This window comes from Elaeis guineensis, chromosome 7 (assembly GCF_000442705.2).
Source record: "Elaeis guineensis isolate ETL-2024a chromosome 7, EG11, whole genome shotgun sequence".
NCBI lineage: Eukaryota > Viridiplantae > Streptophyta > Magnoliopsida > Arecales > Arecaceae > Elaeis > Elaeis guineensis.
This window is the reverse complement of record NC_025999.2, coordinates 52,624,932-52,630,898: the sequence shown is the minus strand read 5'-3', so window position 1 is coordinate 52,630,898 and position 5,967 is coordinate 52,624,932. Positions and strand designations below refer to the sequence as shown.

The window sequence follows — 5,967 nt, the reverse complement described above, 5'->3', positions numbered from 1 at the left end:
TCTTCGTAACAAACTCCACGTGGCCCTGAACGGCCCCTGATACCACTACTCTCCGTAACAAACTCCGCATGGCTCTGAATGGCCTACTACCAGGTGGTTACAGATGTCGCTGTCAATCAGTTACACTCTCCGTCTATAAAAAGGGACCCCAGAAATGTTCTTCTCTAAGCTCTAAACTCTATCTCGAAACTCTGCTAAAATTTTCACTCGAACACTCCATTTCTGTTGAAGCAGAGTACTGACTTGAGCATCGGAGGGTCTTGCCAGAGCATCCCCAACTCCGGTTTAGACTTCCCTTATAGGTCCCGGTGGTGGCCGCGGTCATCTCAACTCCAGCTTCTCCGGCTTCGGTGAAATTCTGCACCAACAAAATTAGCAATAGAGGAAGGAGACTGTGTCTTCGCAGTACCCTTATCCTTAAAGGGGTGCAACATGAGACTTCCCAGGAGGTCACCCATCCCAATACGACTCTCGCCCAAGCATGCTCGACTGTGGAGTTTTGATGGGATCCGGTGCATTAGTGCTGGTATGACCGCACCCAGGTGTTGGGTATAAAATACCCCCAGCCAAAGTTTGCAGAAGACCGACCCTTCCAGGACTTTTCTGGCTTCCGACCTTGTGTGGCGTCTTTCTGAACCCCCTCGACCATCCGAGCTTCCATAATACCATCCGGACTTCTCTGACAATGAGCTTCTCCATTCATTTATTGGACCGCTCCAAAGGCTCTCTGGGCTCCACTATCAGCCGATCTTCTACAGTGATCAACTATTCTCCGAATCCCTTCCAGACTTCTTCCGGCCACGGACGACCCTACTCCGAACTCCATCCGAACTTCATCAATATCCGAGCTTCTTCGACAATGAGATTTCTACAGTAACCAGACTCTATCCAAGTTTCTATGATGGTCGACCACCTTCTGGATTCCACTCGAGCTCCTGCGAGAGCCGAACTTCTACAGCAAGCAGTCTACTCTAACTCCTATGCGGGCGGCCTACTTCGAATATCTACTCCGGATCTCAGACGAGCTTTACAACGGGACAGGCTCCACCAGCTAGATCACTACTCCGAGCTTCCACGACAATCGATCTTTGATCGAGCTTCTACAATAAGCGGCCTCTTTCAACCTTCTGCAAGAATCGAGCTCTATCCGAACTTCCATAGCGGATGGATTTCGGACAAGCTTCTACAACAGACGAGCTCCAGCAGCTGAATTTCTACAACGGTTGATCGCCTCCGATGCCTGCCGAACCTCTCCAGCCATCAACCTTCAATAGCATCAGTCAGACTTCAACAACGCCATCCAGACTTCCACAGGACCCCCAGACTCCTCCAGCGGACGAATCTCCCCAACGCCATCCGAAGTCCACCGCCGGTCGACCCTCCACCAGATTCTTCATGAAATCGAACTTCCCCAACAGAAAGTCCCCGTTCGAGCTTCTACAGCAGATGGTTCCCGCCTGCAGTATCAGTGCTTTAGGCACCCAACAACAGTGGACCCGTCACAACCTCGGAAACATCCGAGCTTCTCCTAGATCGATGAGATAAAGAGCCATCCCGCTCCATCAGACATCCCAGTCGAGCTTCAGCCGACAGATCCGAACTCTTTGGCAAGTCACGACAATGGCCACCAACCTACTCCACTATCTGTAATGGATTCTGCATGGCTCCACCACTTTCTGGTAAGTCGCGACAACGGACACCACTCCACTTTTCGTAACAAACTCCATGTGGCCCTGAACGGCCCCCGACGCCACTACTCTCCGTAATAAACTCCGCGTGGCTCTGAACGGCCCACTACCAAGCAGTTACAGACGTCGCTGTCAATCAGTTACGCTCTCCGTCTATAAAAAAAGACCTCCAAATACGTTCTTCTCTAAGCTCTAAACTCTATCTCGAAACTCTACTAAAATTTCCACTCGAACACTCCATATCTGTTGAAGTAGAGTACTAACTTGAACGTCGGAGGGTCTTGCCGGAGCACCCCCAACTCCAGTTTAGACTTCCCTTGTAGGTCCCGACGGCGGCCATGGTCATCTCAACTCCAGCTTTTCTGGCTTCGGCAGAATTTTGCACCAACAGAATTGGCGCTAGAGGAAGGAGACTGTGTCTTCGCAGTATCCTTGTCTTTAAATGGGTGCAACACGAGGACTTCCCAGGGGGTCACCCATCCCAATACGACTCTCGCCCAAGCATGCTCGACTGTGGAGTTTTGATGGGATCCGGTGCATTAGTGCTGGTATGACTACACCCAGGTGTTGGGTATAAAATACCCCCAGCCGAAGTTTGTAGAGGACCGACCCTTCCAGGACTTTTTCGGCTTCCGACCTTGTGTGGCATCTTTCTGAACCCCCTCGACCGTCCGAGCTTCTATAATACCATCCGGACTTCTCCGACAATGAGCTTCTCCATTCATCTACTGGGCCACTCCAAAGGCTCTCTGGGCTCCACTATCAGTCGATCTTCTACAGTGATCAACTATTCTCCGAATCCCTTCCAGACTTCTTCCGGCCACGGACGACCCTACTCTGAACTCCATCCGGACTTCGTCAATATCCGAGCTTCTTCGACAATGAGATTTCTATAGTAACCAGACTCCATCCAAGTTTCTACAATAGTCGACCACCTTCCGGATTCCACCTGAGCTCCTGCGAGAGATGAACTTCTACAGCAAGCAGTCTACTTCGAACTCCTACTGCAGGCGGCCTACTTCGAATATCTACTCCGGATCCTAGACGAGCTTCTACAACGGACAGGCTCCATCAGCCAGGTCACTACTCCGAGCTTCCACGACAATCGATCTTCGATCGAGCTTCTACAATAAGCAGCCTCCTTTCAGCCTTCTGCAAGAATTGGGCTCCATCCGAACTTCCATAGCGGATGGATTTCGGATGAGCTTCTACAACAGACGGGCTCCAGCAACTGGATTTCTTCAATGATCGATCGCCTCCAGCGTCTGCCGAACCTCCCCAACCATCAACCTTCAATAGCGTCAGCTGGACTTCAACAACACCATCCAAACTTCTACAGGACCCCCAGACTCCTCCAATGGACGAATCTCCCCAATGCCATCCGAAGTCCACCGTTGGCCGACCCTCCGCCAGATTCTTCATGAAACCAGACTTTCCAACAAAAAGTCCCCGTCCGAGCTTCTACAGCAGATGGTTCCCGCCTGCAGCATCAATGCTCTAGGCACCCAACAACAGTAGACCCATCAGAATCTTAAAAACATCCGAGCTTCTCCTAGATCGATGAGATAGAGAGCCATCCCGCTCCATCAGACATCCCAGTCGAGCTTCGATAGATAGATCCGAACTCTCTGGCAAGTCATGATAATGGCCACCACCCTACTCCACTCTCTGTAATGGATTCCGCATGGCTCCACCACTCTCTGGCAAGTCGCGACAACGAGCACCACTCCACTCTTCGTAACAAACTCCACGTGGCCCTGAACGGCCCCTGACGCCGCTACTCTCCGTAACAAACTCCGTGTGGCTCTGAACGGCCCACTATCAGGTGGTTACAGACGTCACTGTCAATCAGTTATGCTCTTCTTCTATAAAAAGAGACCTCCAGATACGTTCTTCTCTAAGCTCTAAACTCTATCTCAAAATTCTGCTAAAATTTTCACTCGAGCACTCCATTTCTGTTGAAGCAGAGTACTGACTTGAGCATCGGAGGGTCTTGTCAGAGCATCCCCAACTCTGGTTTAGACTTCCCTTGCAGGTTCCGATGGTGGCCGCGGTCATCTCAACTCCAGCTTCTCCGGCTTCGACAAAATTCTACACCAACAAAATTGATGCTAGAGGAAGGAGATTATGTCTTCCCAGTACCCTTGTCCTTAAAAGAATGCTCAACGGGACTGTCTCCGGTCATCTTCTCCGACATCCTCTTCTCCTTCCCCTTCTAGACCTCCACCTGATGCCTCCTCGAAAGGCATCCACCAGGCGATCCACGGCCTCCACGGCCAGATCTCAGTGAGCTCCGCAAGCTCTGGCCTTATCTCCAGTTTCCCAGCCTCCTCCTTCGACAATGGCAGTCGGCATGGAGCAGTTCGACCTGCTGGTTCAGTAGGTCAGAGGCCTCACCGAAGCAGTACAGGCCATGCAGCAGCAGCAACAACCATAGATATCAATGCGGCTGGAAAGAGTATCATCGAAGTTCTAAAATTCGGTAATAGGGTGGGCCACTTGGGCCAGTCGCCCTGTCTTCCCCGAAAAGGATAAGCTGAGGGTGGAGAGCCCTCAGTCTGATCACGATTCCACCCTCGGAGGATCCCTACCTCCATTCTGCCAGAAGATCCTCGAGACTCGCAGTCGAGAGGACCTCTTGGATCAAAGGCTCCAGGAGATGAACCGACGGATCGAAGAGCTCCACCACACTTCCTTTGCTTATGGTGAGGACATCTGTACTGACCCTCCTTTCTCTCAAATGATCATGTAGGAACCGATCCCGTCAAACTTCAAGCTCCCCCAATTCGAAAGCTATGAGGGACCTCAGATTTGGTTGACCACCTGGAGGCCTTCCGGACAATGATGCTGCTCCATGGCACGTCAGACGCCATCTTGTGCCGGGCTTTCCCATCTACCTTAAAGGGAGAAGCAAGGAATTGATACTCAATGCTGAAGTCGGGTACTATCTTCTCCTTTGATCAGATGAGCCACCAGTTTACGGCTCATTTTGTTAGCAACCAGCATCCCCTGAGAGGTTCGGAGTCCCTTACAACATCAAGCAGAAGGAGGAAGAATCCATCTGAACCTATGTCAATCGATTTAATACCGTCGCATTGGAGGTCCGAAACTTAGACCAATCGGTTGCAATGGCTGCCCTAAAGAGCGGTCTTCAAAAGAATGATCTTCTGTTCTCCCTGGAAAAGAAGTATCCCAGGGACTTCGCTGATTTGCTGGCTCGGGTCGAAGGATATGCCCGAGCAAAGGAAGCCTTCAAGTTGAAGGACGAGGAGGTCACGAAGGAGCGACAGGCGGGTGGCTCCAGCAAGCTCGCAACTGAAAAAGGGCCAAGTGAAGCTCAGTCGCATTCTCGAACTCCTCCCAGACACAGACGTGTCCGGACTCCTCCCCGAGCTCGTAAGCAGAGGAGCCCAGACTGCAGAGTTCAACGGGGCTCTCCCTTAGGAAGATTTCACAGCTACGCCCCTCTCAATGCTCCAAAAGTCCAGGTGCTGATGGAGGTCAGGGAGCAGCTGCTGAGGTCGGAAAGGATGCGCTCACACCCCAAGAAGCACAACCCAAACAAATTCTACCTCTATCATTGTGACCATGGCCACGACACGGAGGAATGTATTCAGCTTCGAGATAAAATCGTGGAGCTCATCAGGTGGGGTTGGCTCGACAGATTCATTCGACGTCGGCCTGAAGGTAGGAAGGATCGGCCGAGGGCCCTGTCATAACCAGAGCCGCCAAAGAGGGAAGAACAGCCTGAAGATCGACCTCCAATCGAAATCATCAACACCATCTCTGGGGGGCCCCGAAGGGGAGCGGCCAGTGGATTGACCGGATCGCTCAAGCGGCAAAGAACGAAGGATTTATAACCTTTACTGAAGAAGATGCCCAGGAGATCCAATTCCTCCATAACGATGCGGTTGTAGTTTCTTTAAATATTGCTGATTATGATGTACGCCGCATTCTTATTGATAGTAAAAGCTCAGTCGATATTTTGTTTTACGATGCATTCTCAAAAATGTCCATCCCTGATGGTCGGTTAGGGCCGATTAGCTCCCCGTTGGTAGGGTTTACTGGCGATGCTGTGCCAGTGGAGGGAGTAATAACTTTAACTGTAGTTGCATGTCGGTATCCAAAACAATCTAGAGTGCTAGTGGATTTTCTGGTAGTGAGGGCACCGTCTGCCTACAACGCAATACTTGGCCGACCTGGCCTCAACGCCCTCCGAGCTGTAGTATCGACCTACCATTTGAAATTGAAATTTCCTACTAGCCAGGGGGTCGAAGAA

At 51.2% G+C, this 5,967-nt stretch overlaps 2 pseudogenes; both read right to left on the bottom strand.

Moving 5' to 3' along the window:
- Positions 1 to 422: 422 nt before the first annotated feature.
- On the bottom strand, positions 423 to 540 carry LOC140859576 (5S ribosomal RNA; annotated as a pseudogene).
- Positions 541 to 2,131: 1,591 nt separating this feature from the next.
- On the bottom strand, positions 2,132 to 2,250 carry LOC140859502 (5S ribosomal RNA; annotated as a pseudogene).
- Positions 2,251 to 5,967: the final 3,717 nt, after the last annotated feature.